Here is a 17,764-nt window from a genome sequence, read left to right on the forward strand (position 1 = left end):
GCTCCCCCCGCAGGCGCCTGGGGTCCTCACTCGCCCCTGAAATCCAGGCTCGGCCGGGCCTGGATCCCTCCGTGCAGAGCAGAGCTGGCCGCCTGGAAACACCCAGGCCCTGCTGGACACAGAGGGTGCAGGCTGGGTGGATGGGCCTGGGGCAGGGGTGGGGTGGGAGAGACTGCACTGGGCACGTCGTGACCTGGGGGGCAGAGCCAGGGCCTGAGCTGGGACAGGTGGGGAGCTGTGCTTCCTGTCGGCCCCCCTTTACCCCCTTCCCTGCCAGGAGCTGCTGGACACGGGTGCTGCCCAATGCAGGTGGCCAAGAGGCCGCAGAGGACACATGGCTGCCATTGGGGGTGGGGAGGGGGGTGCACAGAGCCATCCACACTACGTCACCCTCCAGGGGAGCGGAGCGCCTCTAGAGCTCACCCCCCCGCCCGCCTCCCCCTCGGTCACTGCTGGCTGAGCCCTTGCTGCACCCTGGCCTCCCTGCCTCCAGCCTCTGTCCTCCGAGGGGTTCTCTGAAGCAGCCCGGGAGAGCCAGGTGCTGTGCCCAGCCCTGCTGCAGACAGGGGGTGTTATGACCGTTTGCCCACGAAGATCAGAGCACGGAGATGCTCAAGGACTACCCACGGCCACCCAGGGAGGCCACGCTGGTAAGCCTGACCTGGGGAGACAGCCCTCTGGGACTAAACTGTGCAGGGCATCCCCAGGGCCTGCTGAGGGGGCAGGACCCCGGGGCCCAGCACGTCCTCCTGCTCTCCCCCGGGCCCTCCCCACACGTGGGCTTTGTCCTCCTCTAGCCTCCCCTTGGGTGCTGCCTCCACTCTCCTCCATTCAGCAGTTCCTAGCTGAAGACCCCCTCCAAATGCCAGCTCACTCATCAGCCAGCAGGTATTAATGAGCACCTAGTACATGCCAGGAGCTGTCACACCTCAGGGGCACAGAAATGAAGGAAGCAGAGAAGCAGACAGTGCTCCAGCCTCACGCAGGTGGCTGCAGCGACCTGAACCAGAGGCGCCGCCGCAGCGGATGGGGTGGGAGGTGGGCAGGGGCTGCGTCACGCCGGCTTAGAGGCACCGCGTGGGCTTTGCAGGTCCGTGAGGGAGTGACTCAGTCGGATCTGGGTTTTCAAAAGGTGACCCTGCCTGTTGCACAGTGAAGGGATTGGGGGGTGGGGGAGGCAGAGAGGGGAAGCCCGGGCAGTGGGGAGGGGAGTGCTGACCCCCAGGGCGGGGGGGGGGGGGGGGGTGGGTCGGTGCGTGGCAGCAGTTGGGAGGCAGAGATATGGGCACAAGTGGGAGATTTATAGCATAAAACTGGGAGGACTCGGCGGTGGCTGGAGCTGGGGAGGAGGCGCCAGGAGGGACAGAGGGCTGGTTGCGGGCCTGCAAGCGGGAGCCGAGCCCTGGGGATGGGGAAGGCGACGGCAGGAACGGGCTTGATGTAGGGGCAAGAGCGCCAGGAGCTCCGACTGGAACATGAGCCCCAGGTTGCCTGGAGGAAACCCTGCCCTGTGCTCCCGCCCCCGGGAGCCTGGTCTCCCATGGTGACCCCTGCTGGTTTCCTTGGATTCCCATCAGCAACTCAGCCGACGACGAGTGTCGCTAGGATGTCCTGCAAGCCGGGCACTGACTTAGCCCCTGTGTCCGCACAAATATACTCCCCTGGACCTGAGGCCCCTGACGGAGGCCCAGCCTCCCAGCCTCCCAGCCTCCCGGGGGAGACGTCCCCAGGCCTGGCGCCAGGTGGCTGGGCCCTCGAGGAGGGTCGGGCTGGGTCTTGGAGAGGACCCCTCCTGGGCCGGCCACCGCATGGCCCTTCTCGAGCCCACCCTGCGACCTCCCGCTGCCCCCCTGCACGTGGGGCTCATCCCCACCTCCCAAGGCTGATTAGGAAGTCAGACTTCAAAAGCATTCTGGAAACTCCCAATTAGTGTAAAAAATATTAATCCGTTTGATGTGTAAGTGCCGCATGTTTCGGATGAAATGCTCTGGCCTTCTCGGCATCGTGGCGATGGGGCCTTAGCCAAGCGCATCGTCGTCGCCAGGGAGCTCCTCCAAGGTCAAGCCAGAGCGGAGGCGGGGCTGGAGGGGGACCCCTGTGTCCCCGCCTGGGGGCTGCCCCTCACTCCCCGCAGCCTCCTGGGCCGGATCGATCGGGCCGCGGAAGCTCACCCCGCTCTCCTCTTACAGCCTGGGTAATTGGGCACGAGAAGCGCAAATACTTGGTTCAGATGCCGGGAAGTGGAAATTTTTCTAATGTGTCAAGGCAAAGTCTCCCTTTCTCCTTTTCCATTTTTTCCCCCGACAGGAAAAGACTTTTCATTTGGAATCCTTCCGATGCAGATGTGTGAAGACTCTGGTAGCGACATCTCGGGGACTGAGCATCTTCTATTGATTGGAAAACACACGGCACCAGCGAGTGTGCACATCATTGGGGGGTGTGGGGGGGGTTCCGGGCCGCGTGGGGAGCAGCTGCGGGGCCTCAGCGCCCCCTGGGAGCCGGAGCCGGAACTGCAGCGGCCTGGCTGCGATGGGGAGGCCCTGGGGACCCCGGTGGAGACCACCGAAGGGAAGCCATGCCCGCCCGCCCGCCCTGCCGCCCACCCCCACCCCCACCCCCACCCCCACCCGGTGGCTCTGGGCAAATCCCTTCACCTCTCTGCTGCCCAGCTTCCCCACCTGTGAAAGCGGGGTGATGCCCAGGTGCACCCCAAAGGCCTTCCCAGTTAGCTGTGCGACCTTGAGAAAGCCCATGAGACCTCTCTGGGTCTTCTCAGCGGCCAGAGCGATTCACACACGGAGCTGCTCGGAGCAAGCGGAGAGATGGTGGGCAGGTGACTGCTGGGCGCAGGCCCCCAGTGTCCCATCGATGGACGCAGCCAGCCCCGCGTCCCTCCTAGTGTGACAAGCAGGTAGGAAAACATGGGCTCGGGGACCAAAGGCACAGCTCTGAGCCCGGGGGTCAAGGACAGACAGGAGGGCGCTGGCAGGAGCCGGCCTGGCCCTGGCGGCCTCTCGGGACATCCGGCCTGAGCTGTGGGCACCCTGGTCCCAGGGGTGAGCCCCTGAGCGTCCCCCAGACAAGCATCCATCCCCGGGCCAGGCTGGTACCCTGCCACCTGCCCGTCAGTCTACCTGGGTGAGTGGGGGAGCCGTCACAGGCCCCCCAGGAGGAGCTGGAAGGCCAGCAGGCCCCCCAAGGCCACAGCTCTTCCCCCACTAGGAGGGAGCATGCGCATGGGGCTCCTCACACTGGCCACCCTGGCAGAGGGGCTGGAGGGGAGGGTGGGGGCACGTGGGGCTGTGCCGAGAAGGGTTTACAGCTGGGGGTTGGAGGGGAAGGACGGGGCGGGTGAGGAGGAGAGCACGAGAGAGGAGGCAAGGGCCCTCCCTGGGACCCCCCACCTACTCCGGTGCTCCGTGCCCACCCCTCCCTCAGCTTCTTGCCCGTCCCTCCCGGGAAGGAGCATCATCCCCGGCCACTGGGCCCTCAGGGGGCTCTGGGTCAGCCAACTGCTCCCTGCTAGGACCTGGGTCTTGGGAACCCTGACTGGCCCAGCAGCCTGTTTACCGTCGCGGGGTCACCAGCACTTGCGGGCTCTGCTGTCGGGCGGGCTGCGCCTCCCCGTCCACCCTGCGGTATCCGCGGGCCCACGCCCGGCCCCTCCGTGTTCCCGCCAGGGAGGCCGAGCCCGAGTGACAGCCTGCAGAGCTCCTGGGTCACCAGCTATCACCCTGCCTGTGTGATTTTTGTGCCTGTCTTGCGAGGATCTTGAGAGGAGTCGTCCATCTCCCCAAAATGGCCTTTCCATAGAGCAAACGACCAACGGGCAACCATGCTTGCGGCTGGGTCGGCAGAGCAGGGACGTGGGGGCTAAGCCTGGGGGCGGTTGGGGAGGGCTGGGGGCCTGCTGGGGTGAGGGGTGCCCAGGGGTCCGGTGGGCGACACCTCCAGGCCGGGCCAGGACGGAGGCTGCACCAGGAGCCTGCAGACGTGCAGGGCCCCGTGGCCTGGGCGAGGGTTGTTGGCCTCCGGGCAGGTGGCCTTGCCTGTCCTTCCCGGGCCCGGGCAGGTCCCCATTCGGGGCCCAGAAAGGGGGTGGTCTCTGGGAGGGGACAAGGGGGCTTCCAGGCAGGGTGGCGGCCTCAGTTTGGGGGCTGGCGAGGGCTCGGGGCTGGAGATGCCACACGGGAGGGAGAAGGCAGGATCGCAGGTTGCACAGACACAGCTCGGTCGCTGGGGCGCTCGGTCCGTGGGGAGGACGACATCCGGAGGCCTGGCGGTTCTGCAGAGCCCGAGGACGGCCCCTGGCCTGGGCACAGCTGGGGGCCCTCAGAGGCGGGGGCCGTGGGTGTGGCAGGGGTCGGGGGACAGCCTTACACCTGACCTGGGAGGACCCCGCTCACATCACAGGCTCCGGGTGCAGCGCCTGGGAAGCACGGAACCCCAGGTGAGACCCTGTGGCCTGAGCGCACCCTCCACCGCCGCCGGGTCCAGGGACCGTCCCTCCCTGCAGTCAGAGGTCAGGTGACAGGAAACCCAAGCTCAGACCTCTGCTTAACAAAACCCACAAACAAACAAACGAAGCAACAAATTGTCTTCTAAACAAGCAGGCTGCCTGCCGGGCCCCGGGGAGGGGGGCCCCGGAGGGCGCTGGGGAGTAAATCTGCCCTCACGGCCGCACTTCCAGTGATTCAGGCCCGAAAAGGCTGCTTTATTAAAAATCATCCGTCTGCGCTGCAGGATGAGTTACGGCCTCATGTCTCGGGGAGAGCGGGTGGGCCTCTCAGAAGTTAACGTGGGCATCGTGCCCTGTGCTTCCACATGGCGGCGGGCGGAGGCCCGGGACAGGACCAGAGGCTCCCAGGACGGGACCAGGGGCTCCCAGGACAGGACTAGAGGGCCCAGCATGGGACCAGAGGGCCCAGGACAGGACCAGAGGGTCCAGGACGGGATCAGAGGGTCCAGGACAGGACCAGGGGCTCCCAGGACAGGACTAGAGGGCCCAGGATGGGACTAGAAGGCCCAGCACAGAACCAGAGGGCCCAGGACAGGGCCAGAGGGCCCAGGATGGGACCAGAGGGCCCAGGATGGGATCAGAGGTCCAGAATGGGACCAGAGGCTCCCAGAACGGGACCAGAGGCTCCCAGGATGGGACCAGAGGCCTCAGGACAGGACCAGAGGCCCCAGCACAGGACCACAGGGCCCAGGACAGGACCAGAGGGCCCAGGACGGGATCAGAGGGCCCAGGACGGGACCAGAGGCTCCCAGGACAGGACCAGAGGCTCCCAGGACAGGACCAGAGGCTCCCAGATGTGACCAGAGGGCCTGGGACAGGACCGGGTGGGGGACAGTGCATGAGCCTCACTCCACCCGTGCTGAGAGCACCAAGATCGTGGACCTGAGAACCCCAGGGTCACTAAGGCCACGGAAGATTCCCACGGTTGCACCCGGCAGTGCAGGGAGGAGACGAGTCAGGCCTCTAGGGTCCCCACTGCACAGACAGGATCACTGAGGCCCCTACCTCGTCCCGGGCCAGGGACAAGCCCCACGTACCTCTGGCTTCGTGGTCCTGAGCCCCTGGCCTCCACTCCTTCCCCGTCCACACCAGCGCCCTGCCATAACCTTGAGAGGCCGTGTAGATGGGCGATGAACAGAGAGGTGAAGCCACTTGGCCCAGGCCACCCAGCTAAGGAGTCCGCTCCGTGTCCTCAGCTGTGTGCGGCCAGGCCCGAGGGACTGAGCCCCTCCATCAGGGGCCCCCACAGCCTCTGGAGGTCACACCAGGGCTTGGCGATGGCCCACAGACGTGGGTCCTCTGTCCAACAAGATTATTCTGTTTACTCCGAGACGCCCTCTTGACCATCTGAGGCCCAATTTGTGGGGTGAGGGGGCTGCAGCCGCGAGACCCTCCCAGATCCCCGTGCTCATTAAACTGTGGGTGATCTAATCAGTCACGGCGGGACACTCGTCCCAGGGAGCTCTCATTTCCTCGCTGACGTTTGGAATGAGACGGTGCCAGGCCGGCCCGTGGCCGCAGGAGTCCCAGGGTCAGGGTGGGAAGGGCCCCGGGGGCCGTCCACACTGCCCGCCCTCACCCCGCCGCCCGGGAGGCCCGCCTGCCCGACCCCCCTGCAAGCCTCAGCTCGGGTCTCCTCTCTGCCAGGAGCCCACAGGAGGGAAGACACCCTCCCTGCAGAGGGGGGCATGGGAAGGGCAGGGTGACGGGGGGCTTGCCCTGCAGGGAGGGGGCTGGGGGCCCCCCCGAGTCACTGACGCCTCTCCTCCCGCCGCAGACATCTTGCAGGGGACGGTGGGGTGTCGACCAGCCTGGAGCCCCCACAACACAGGGGTCTGCGGGGTTTCTCTGCCATCCGAGGCCGGGAGCATTAACGGGTGTGAACAAGACCGCGGGTCTCGTGGGATCCCTAGAAGGAGCAAAGGATCCCGCCTGCAGGAGGGCCGCCCGGTGGGGGTTCAGGCCAGCGCCGTTCACCAGGGCATCTGGGCCCAAGGCCCCGGTCCGCCTGCCCCCGCCCCCCACCAGCCCACGCTCTCTGACGCCCACGTGCAGGGGACCCCACGTGACCGTGGTGATTTGATCGTGGCTAGTGTGACATGAGTGGCTCCGCAGCTCTCCCCCGCAGACCTGGGCCCCAGGGATGTGGCCGCTCCCCCCGCCTCACGCCCTCCTCCCCCGGCGCGTGCTCCCCCGGCCTCTACAGACCCTGCCGTGGGCTCCAGACACACGAGACGCGGCTCCCCACCTTGCAAACCTCACAAAAGAGCAGCGCTTCTAAGAGTGGTGTTTCCAAGCAACGGGGTCGTGGCTGCCCTCCCACCCGTGCATGCAGCACAGGCACATACATGACACAACACGCCTGTGCACACGCACACGCCTGCACACGCGTGCCCTGGAGTGATGCCGGGGGCCCTGCACTGACCTCCCGGTTATGGTGACCTGGCAGAGGATCAGCGTGAGGCCCGCTCGGACGCCTGGATCCGTGGCCAGGCCAGCCCGTCCGCCCTTGGAGGGGCTGCTGTCCCGGGGGGGTGACCTGCCCACACGCACCGTGGCCCCCAGGCTGCAAGCCCTCCTGGCTTTCCTGCGCCGCCCGCCCCATTCCTGCCTGTGGAGCCCATCCGCCGCTCCCAACCTCCAGGGGCAGCACCAGGCCTCCACTGGGGTCCCTTCGTGAATGGAGCTGGGGGGCTCTGCTCCCCAGGGCCCCCGGTCCCTTCGTCCTGCTGGGACGCAGCTGCAGAATCACCTGCGTTCACCTGCAGTCGGAAGCTCCTTTGATGGATTGAGGTTCCAAAGGGTGAGGGGCATCTTCCTAGTGATAACGGGGACCTTCGGGCTACCCGGGGAGCTTATTCAGGGGGACCCTGCTCCCTGGAGACTGGCGGAGAGAGGGCAGCGAGAGAACAGTCACCATGGCAACGCCTTAGCGATGAGAGCGCGTCTTCCCACCCATCCAATTAAAGGGCTCTTTCCAGGGTCCCTACTACGTGCCAAGGGCCAGGCGAAGGGTGCTCAGAACAGGGCGGGTTGGGAAGAGGGGAGAGATCTGTCCTCCTCCCCGAAAGCCTCCCTGCCTGTAAAACAGGAGCCCTGCATGCAGTAGGCACTCGATGGATGCTTGCTGAATTAGAGAAAGGGCCCACGAGCATGCTCAGAACCACCCACAGAGCACCTTTCACCCCCAGGTTACCCCGTGGGCGGCCTGCGCCCACCTCACCTCCTCACTGGGCGTCGCGTCCATCCTCTGGGTCACATGCCACCGGCGCCTGGGACTTCGGAGCAAACGCTGAGCGGGGTGGGGGAAGAGGAGGCCAGGGCCCACTTCCTGATGCCATGAATGTGGCCGGCGTCCATTACATGCACAGCTACGAGGAAGTCTGGGTCCGGACTTCAGGCAGCTATAAAGTGGGGTCACCCGCGCAGAGGCAGAGGGACCTCCGGGGTGTTGTGAGAATGCAGCCCCCCACGTGAGACGACCCCTCCTGGCACAGAAGTTGACCTCCTCGAGGTGGTGGAGGATCAAACTGGGAAAGCCCCGCCCGCGGCCTGAGGAGGGGCACGGGAACGTGCAGGTTCGGGGCCTCCAAAGGGGGCTCGCCAGGGGACCTGGGCCTGGAGGATGGGGCGGGGGGGACAGGTGAGCTGGTCACCTGGAGGACAGCTGGGTGGGCAGCAGGCCTGGTCCCACGGGGCTCCCTGCTGGCGCCAGACTGCGGGGGCCTGGCTCACCCAGTGTCCCCGAGGCTGGCCCAGCCCCTGCCCGAGCCGTGCATTACGGCCTGGCTCCTCTGATTGTGGCCGCGCTCCTGAGAACCATTTAGGCCTCCACGCTGAGGGGGAGCCGGGCCCCCCAAGGATGAAGCTCCTGCCTGTTCTGTGAAGGGCAGGGAGTCCTCTCTGGGGATGGCCTGGGCTCCGTGGGGTTCAAGGAGCAGACAGATGGGCTCCGTGTGATGGAGGACGTGGGCCGTCGGGGGTGGCCCGCTCCAGGGACGCCTGGGGGGGTGCGGTCCAGGAGGGGCCTGGCAGGAAGCACACGGTGGTCAAGGGCAGGAGCAGCAACCAGAGAGCCTGAGAGGAGCTCGGACACCCAACTCGGGGCACCCAGGTCTGACAGCCCGATCCCAGACCCACAGTCCCAGGCACGGGGCCTCATGGGGCTCCCGGGGCTTCCAGGGACCAGTGTCTTGGACTCAGAGGATCCAGCCCTGAAGGTCTCTTGAAGAGGCACAGAGTGAGCATGGGGGGGGGGGGGTGCTGGCCTCCGTGGCCGTGGGGGGTGGGGGCCACAGCCCTATTCTGGCGTGTTCCGGGGCCGGGGATCCACAGGGCAGGCTGAGCACACGCATGGATCCCTCCTCTGTTTCCGGGCCCCACGGCTCCGCACACCCTGGAGTCGGCCCCTCCGGGCCACACGGTCCCCACCCGGTGCAGGCCGGGACCCCCTTCAGCATGGCCAGGGCCCTCACCTGTGTCCCCCTTCCAGCACCGTACGCCCTCCCACCCCCCACCCCACCTCGGAGACGGAGCCGCGAGGAGCCCATCCCGGGGTGATGAACCAGCCCCAGAAGCTGACGCTCGGACCCGAGTCAGAGGCCAGGACACAGCAGGGCTGCCCTCCCCCACCGGGTTCTCCGACCCCAGAGCCCGAAGGAGCCAGAGCACAGCCGTCCCCGACTCAGAGTGAGACGATGCGCGGGGGACGTGCACACAGGTCCCCGTCCAAGAGTGGGAGCCAGAGCTGGGCGGCCTGAGCCAACCGCCCTCCAGCCCTGCTCCCGGGACCAGGACGTGCTCCACACAGTGGGGAGGGGGGACGTGTAGGAGGCCACAGAGAACCCAGGACGGCGCGTCCTGCAGCCCCGGGGCCACCCGGGAGCGTGCTTCCCCCAAGGGTGCCGGCACACCGTGTGAATGAGGACAGAGGACAGCGACGCTCAGCCCTCAGCGACCCCAAGACCGAGCTGGTGTGCTGCCCCCCACTGGGCTCGGGGTCTCATCACGGTGCTCTGTGGACCCCACCCCTGGCTCAGGGGCGCTGTCTTGGGGCCCCCCATCCCCCTCTGTGCCCTGGGGTGTATGCTCCCCTCGCCAGGGGATGAGGGGACTAAAGGGGCCCCAGGAGAGAGGAAACCATGCCCCCATCCCTGTAACAAACCAAGTACAAACCAACAGGGACCGCTCGGTGCCCAGAGTCCACCCGTGTCACAGATGGGAGTGCCGAGGCTCACCGGGAACCTGCCCATGCACACAGCTGGTAGGGCCAGGGTCCACTGTGCTCTCCGGCTACGGGATCGGAGGGCCCCCGCCTGGCCCATTTGAGGCACCTGCAGAGCACTTTCAGAGCCTGGTGACCCCCATGGCACGTTGTCACGGTACCAGACATCTCCCCTCAGCCACGCGTGTCCCACGTGTGATTGCACGAGTTTGTGTGGTTCTTGACACCTGTGTGTCTCCCCCAGAGCCTGCGTCCACGTCTTCCCACCGTGGGAGCCCCAGCACGTCCCAGGTCCAGCAGCGGCTGGAGAAACTTGTTAACTGGCTGGATGGGAGGTGAGGCTTCCCCGCCCCTGCCTCTGGATGGGAGCACAAGGCCGAACCGGACAGGGCCGAGACCCGCAGCGCCCGGGAGCCGAGCCCAGAGCAGGGCGGGAGTGGTGAGCCGGCGCGGGCTCGCACGGGGCCCAGGGGCGCGTCTCCGCAAGCCTGGACGCAGACAGGAGGACCGGGGAGCCCTGGCAATGTAAGGCAGGAGGGGACCACGAAGGACCCTGATGCCAGGGAGGCCAACGGCGTGGAACGTTCAGAGCCGTGAGCCGTGAAGGGGCCACAGTGAGATCAGCGTCCGTCCTGCTCACCCACCCACAGGCAGGGCCACCGCGTGGGCTGGGGCAGGCGTGGGCGCCCAGCCCGGGGGCAGGCGGGTGATGGAGGGACAGAGCGGGGAGGCCCCCGGCCGGGCGCGAGGGGTGGTGCCTCCAGGGGGACCTTCTGAAACAGAGGGAGGCCTTTCCCCGGAAGGAGCAAGGGCCGGGAGGGAGGCACAGCGGAGCAGGGTCAGGGTGCGGAGAGCCCTGGTGTGGCCGGAGAGAGCAGGGGCAGGAGGTGTGGACCTGCAGGCACCCAGGGGCCCATCAGCACGGACAGGACTCGGGCAGATTTGGTTCTGGACTTGATGGGACAGAGATCGGTGGACAGACTGTGGCACAGGACAACCTCCCTGCCCTAGGGGTGAATCGCAGAACGAGCCTGCCCCAGCCTGTCCCGAGGAACACGGACAAGAATGCCGGGAATGGGGGATCCCTGGGTGGCGCAGCGGTTTGGCGCCTGCCTTTGGCCCAGGGCACGATCCTGGAGACCCGGGATCGAATCCCACGTCGGGCTCCCGGTGCATGGAGCCTGCTTCTCCCTCTGCCTGTGTCTCTGCCTCTCTCTCTCTCTCTCTATCATAAATAAAAAATAAAAAATAAAAATAAAAAAGAAAAGAATGCCGGGAATGCCCTCTGCTCCTGCCGGCCGCGCCCCTGCCCTGCATATGTGGGCGGGCTCGGGATCCGGAGCTGCTGATGCTTCCCCTGGGCAGAGGGGAACCTCGAGGGCTCCCGGAAGCCAAGCTGGGTCAGGATCACGTCCAGGGCAAGACACCCACTGCGTTGGCAACAGCAGGGCCCCAGCTCAGCTGGGGCAGGGTCCCAAGTGTCCTCTTGAAGTCGCTGGGTGTGGGGCTGTGCAGACAGTCCAGGGGAAGGAGGTGAGGACCGTCACCCCGACCGCCAGGCAGTAAAGGTGGAGTCTAGGGGCTACCACGTGGCCTTCACAAAACACTAGCGATCGTGGTTGACCAGCTACCAAGAGCCAGGGCGTCACACACTCTGCCTTGAAGCTTGAAACCTCTGGGAGGGGACAATCTCTTTGTTTTAATTTGAACGGGGCCAAAAGGCGCTCAGAGAGCACGGGCAACCTGCCCCAGAGGGCGCAGCTCAACGCATCAGCTTGTTAGACCCAGGACGTCCCTGGGTGCACAGTCGTCTCCCCCGATCACGCTGCCCCCCCGGTGGGGTCCGCACCCTCCGTCTGGGACGGGAGGTCCCTCCCGTCAGCTCCTACCACCTGGGTCAGGGAACTGCCCTGCCGCAAGCACTGCGGACCGTGGTTTCTCGGTTCTTCCTCAACCTGTGGACTGGCCTGAGTCTGACCCGCAGGAAGCCCCGGGCGGGACCACGGACAAGACCTGTAGCCCTATCCCCACGTTCTCCGAGCTTCCCAAGGGCTGCTCCCAGGGAGCATGAAGCTGGGGTCTCACTTTCAAAGAACGCGGGTGCCCTCCCGGGCTCCACGAAGAGCCAGGGACATTTGGGGCAGGCAGAGGAACCCGGGAGCCAGGCGTCAAGAGACACAATCAGGATCTCATTAACATTTTGATTGCAGCGTTGGCTCCCCTGGCGCCTCGGCCTGGACACTCGCGCGCACATTCAATCTGGAAGCAAAGATTGAGCCGGGGAGAGGAGCGCGGAAAAGGAGCAAAACAGACTTATTTTAATAATGCTAAAAATAACCGTGTCAATATTCCCCTCTGTTTGGGAGCCCTCCTCTCGGCTGGCGGTGAGAACCTGAAGTGGATTCAGGCTTCCCGGATCCCCAAGCTCTCCAGGGCCACTTGTGGGAGCCGGGGTGATGGGCTTCTCTGAGGACCCGCGGTACGCTCGTCTGTAAAGTGCACACAGCCCCTCCTCCTCTGTCGGCCCCAAGAGAATCCTGGACGCGGAGGAAACCTCTCATCTAACAGATGGGCAAATCGAGGCCTGGAGAGAGGCAGGGACGATGTGGGCTCCAGAGGAAGCTGGTGTGTCCGTTACTCGGGAAAACTGAGGCAGCATCCCCCATTAAAGGAAGAGGCTACTCATGCAGCGAGACCACCGGCGCTGACCCTTCCCCAGCCCCAAGGTGGCCCAAGTGTAGATCCAGGTGACCCCGGTGTTAGAATGAGAAAGCCAAGGCCCAGCAGGTACTACTGGTCCCGGGTCTACGGGACAGCACCCAGCACCCCCAGGTCCCAACAGAGCTTTTCTGATGGGTGGTGCAGATGGCCCACTGAGGCATCAGCGCTCACCTGGTCCACAACATGGGACTGAGGCCCAGCGTCCGACTGGGTCCCCATCTTCTCCCCCAGCTGCCTTTCTCAGCACTGCCCCTGGGGGGTCCGTGCCTTGACCCCAGCTCAACATGCCCCCTGTAGCTTCTGGCTGGGGCTCATTGCACCTTGGGGCATGGCTCTGCCCCTCTGAGCCCAGCAGACCACGGTCAGGCCTCTCTTCTGATCTCACCTGTGAAGCTGTTCCCCCCCGCCCCGGGTGACTCCTCCAGCCTCCCTGATGCGTGATTGGACACCAGCACCCCCTGGACACTGTGAGTACCCCCGGCATGAGCCCTCCCCACCACACATGCAGCTGACCTTGGCAGCCCAGGGCAAGTGAGAGCTTGGAGCACTGGGTTTGTCTTGATGCTGCCCCCACCGGCGACAGCTCACTCCCTGATCTCTGCTCACAGGACTCGAGCAGAACGTTCACAGCCCTCTGGGATTGCAGTACCCCGACTTTTAAGTGCTCCCAGCTGTCCCCGGGCTCACCACCCACCACACCACGGGCTGTTACCTCAACATCCCTGCTTTCACACCCTGTGCCTCTCTCTGCACCATCCACCTTCTCTCTGGTAGAAGAGTCCCCTCCTTCTCTTCCTGCCAATTTCCTGCTCAGTCTTTAGGACAGCTCAATGCCACTTCCTCTGTGAGGCCTTCCCCTCCCTGTTCCCAGCAGAGCTGACTTCTCTCCCCTCGGAAAGCCAGCAGCTCGCCCAGATGCCCACCAGGGGCCTTGCTGCCCTGCGTTGTGATGAGCAGCCAGGGGTTCTCCCAGCTGCCAACGGGCAAAACTTGTCTTGGGCACTCAGGGTCTGTGAGCTCGTGTACAGTATTCAGCCTATGCCTTAGTTTCCACACCTATAAAACATGGCTTTGAATACTGCCTACATCGTAGGCCTGTTGTGAGGATTAAGTGAGCTAAAGTGTGCAGAGGGCTTAGCATATTACCTGGCAGATACTGTGACTATCAGCAACATGATCACTATCAACACCATCATCATCATCACCAGCATCAGCTTTATTACCACCATCATCACCACCATCACCATCACCATCATCATCACCATCATCACCACCATCATCACCACCATCATCATCACTATCATCACCACCATCATCACCACCATCATCACCACCATCACCACCATCATCACCACCATCATCATCACTATCATCACCACCATCATCACCACCATCACCACCATCATCACCACCACCACCATCATCGTCATCACCATCATCATCGTCACCGTCACCATCATCACCATCATCATTACCATCGTTATCATCACCACCATCACCACCACATCACCACCATCATCCTCACCATCATCACCAGCACCATCACCATCATCATCATCACCATCATCACCACCACCATCACCATTATCTTCATCATCACCATCATCTTCACCATCAGCATCATCATTACCATCATCACCACCATCATCACCATCATCCTCACCATCACCATCATCATCACCACCATCACCACCACATCACCACCATCATCATCACCATCATCACCACCACCATCACCATTATCTTCATCATCACCAACATCATCTTCACCATCATCATCATCACCATCATCACCACCATCATCACCATCATCTTCACCATCACCATCATCATCACCACCATCACCACCACATCACCACCATCATCCTCACCATCATCACCAGCACCATCACCATCATCATCCTCACCAACATCATCATCATCACCACCATCACCATCACCAACATCACCACCACCATCATCACCACCATCACCGTCATCATCATCACCAACGTCACCACCACCATCATCACCACCATCATCGTCACCATCACCATCATCACTATCATCATCATTACCATCATTATCATCATCACCATCATCATCATCATCATTTTCCCTCCTGAACTTTCAAGCTCCCTGCAAGTAGAGAACAAGTATGAGTCATCATTGTCTAGCTGGACACGTAGCCTGACACAGAGTAGACACTATTAAATCTTGTTGGAGGATAAAGTGGATGGGCAGGTAGGCAGACGGGTGAATGAACAGATGAAGGAAGGGGTAGATGGCTGTATAAACAAATGAATGGGTGTGTGGATAAAGAGTGGTGGGATGGATGAATGAGTCAGTGAATGAGTGAGTGAGCTGCTGTAAGGAAGAGCAGATGGACAGCCGAGGGGATTCCTCCCACGCTGGCCTCTGCAGATGCTGAACTGCTGAGTAATGGCAGGCATCGCAGTGTCCCCACAGAGCGATGATATTAAAATCCCTGAAGACTATGTTGTCAATATCCGGGGGGAGACGATCTCTGGAGCCATCAGCAGCAGAAGTGAGCTCCCTGCAATTGCCCTGGGTGATCCACCTTGCTGGGACAATGACATCACCATTCCTAAAACCTCCAGAGGTGCAGCGTCCTGCAGATTCCAGTTCCCTGGGCTGGACAGTTCCCTTTCCAGCCCTCAGTCCTCAGGGGGCAATCTCAGGACAAGCTGGGGGCCAGGACCTGGGCTGGGAGCATCAGGAGCACCTCCTTTGCCTCCCAACCACCACCCTCCTGGCCCTACTGCCCATTCCCCATCTAACTTAGACACAACTGCCCTCTACACCCTCCACTCCCAGAGTCTGCCTCACTCACCACTGAGCCCTACATTCTGAGCCCCTGGCACAAGAGGGCTCTCAATCATCGAGCTTACTCCAGCAGAAGGATGGGGGGCCCAGCAAGGTCACGCTTAGGGGAGGTGGGCAGGACCAGGACTTGAGTCCCCCCCTCCAGCCTCCCAGCACCATAGCCACCAGGCGCCACCAGGGGAGAAGCACCTCCAAAGATGGGGGGCAGGGACACTGGCAGAGCGATGTCCCCTCTGGGCTCACAGCTGTCAGGTCAGTCTGCAGGGATGGGAAGAGTCTGGACTCCAGGGACTTTTATCCTCCATGGGGTTTTGCAACGCTCCAGAGACACTGTGTTTTGAGGACCTTGGGTCCGTTTACACTTAAAATGTATTAGGACCCAGAAAGCATTTGCCTGTGGAAGTCCCATCTATCAGTGCTGACAGTATTAGAAATGAAATATGATACATTTTAAATTCACACTTAAAATGTGAACTCATTTAAAAAAATAAACCCAAACACACTAACATAAGTAACATGTTTTTATGAAAAAAATACTGCATTTACCCAAATCAGTAAAAAAAAGAAAAAAAAATATATATATATACATATATAAGAGGCGTGGCATGCTGCTACATTGTTACAAACCTCTTTTGTGTCCGCTGAATAGAAGCCACAGGAGTCCCATTTCCTCTCCTGCCTTCAGCCTGCTGGGACATGCTGCTTTGATTGAAGTGGATGCAGATAAACCCAGGACCTCCCTGGAGAGGACCCGGACCACACTCTGAGGACCCCTGGCTTCGGAAAACCTGATCTTGTATCTTCTCTGCCTCATTGTCGCCAGGAAATGCGCCAGCCTGACCTCCCCCACCACCACCACCCCCAGGCAGCAAGGGGGTCAGACCCCATGAGGTCCAAGCCTCAGCTGCGGGGTCCCTCTGCGGTCCTCCCCTCTGCTGAGCCCGTCTCTCCCCTGTGAATCGCAGACAGGTGCTCCCTCAGGCTTTGTGAGGATAAGTCAGGTAATGTGCGTGCTTTGGCCGCATCACACCTGACCTACGGGAAGGATTAAGATGGTGGTGTCCCAGGGGTGCCAGTCACCCACCTCCCCCTGCTCCTGGCGAAGCACACTCTCCGTGCAGGCTCCCTGGACTGGCTGAGTCTCCGCCTTCCCTCCTCTTCCCACACTGGCCTGGCCGCCTCCTGGCCGCCAGTGCTCACTTCTACTGTCACCTCCTTCCCGGATCACAGACGCCCCACCTCATCACACTGCCCCCCAACCCCCGTGCTCGTCCTTGTTACTGCGAATCCAAAAGGGGAAAGACTTCCACCGGCTTCGCATAGTGGACTCAGCAATCAAGACCCCCCACTCTGGGCACAGGCAGGCCAGGGCTGTGTGACCTCATAAGAGCCTCAGTGTTCCCATCTGTCAAGTGGGGAGGCTAGCGTCTCCCTGATGGGACCATAGTGACTGCTAGAAATAATCCATTTGCTACCTGGCTCGCTGAATGCTTACCACGGGCCAGTGGCCGAGGCAACCAAGTCAAAGGGGAGAGGCAGACATCGAACCAACAACCCAAAGTAAAGGTGGTGGGGGATGGGTCTTTGGGGTGGACAAGAACCCTCCTGACAGCCCCAGGCCAGGAGGACCCCAGAGAGCCCCAGTTGGAGGATGGAGACCTGCAGGTAGGGAGGGCCCCAGGGAGAAAGGGGGAGCCCAGCAGATTCCACGAGGGGCTCATGACCCCCAGAAGGCAGGGGAAGTGACAGCAGCTAAGACACGTCCCCACCTGAAGCTGCGGGTGAGCTGGCTTCAGGGGAGTCAGGGAGCCCGGTTCTGGGGTCGCGGGGCCCCCCAGGGGAGGAACAGGGGTGGCCGGGACCAGAGCAGGGCAGCGGGAGGGAGTGCGCGTGCCTGGGGCCCAGGGGCACCTTGTCTGGACCGCTCCGCCGAGGCCCAGCCCCATCGCTGCCTCTCAGAACAGGCTGCTCCATACATATTTATTGAGGGAATACATTAGTTCGCCTTAGAAAAAGGCATAATAGCAAAATGACAGTCATTGTCACTAAACAGATGTGCGTGTTACTTCACCTTGTAGAAGAGAAATTCACATCCCTGTGTCCCTGTCCCCGGTGCTGCCGGGGCTCCGCCACCACCCAGGGGCCCCTCTGCACTGGCCGGGCTGCGGCCTGGTCTCCCCAGGCTCCCCTTCCTCGCAACCCGGGGCTGGGGTCACGGTACCTGCTGCTGCCTTCGCAGTCGAGGGATCGCACCTCGCCCCCATTCGTTCATTCCCTCATACAAAACAGGGGTTCAGGACCTACTCTGTCCCAGACCCCGGGCCAGCCACCAGCTGTGAAGGAAGCCTCCAGCTTCCGGTCTCCACTCCCAGCCTCGCCCTCCTCAGCCCCCTGGCCGCACCCCACGGCAGTTCCTGGCCATCCCGCTGAGCATCCGGCCGGCCCAAGCCTTTGCAGGCAGACCTCCTGGACGT

The sequence above is a fragment of the Vulpes vulpes genome, chromosome 13 (assembly GCF_048418805.1).
Source record: "Vulpes vulpes isolate BD-2025 chromosome 13, VulVul3, whole genome shotgun sequence".
Taxonomy (NCBI): domain Eukaryota; kingdom Metazoa; phylum Chordata; class Mammalia; order Carnivora; family Canidae; genus Vulpes; species Vulpes vulpes.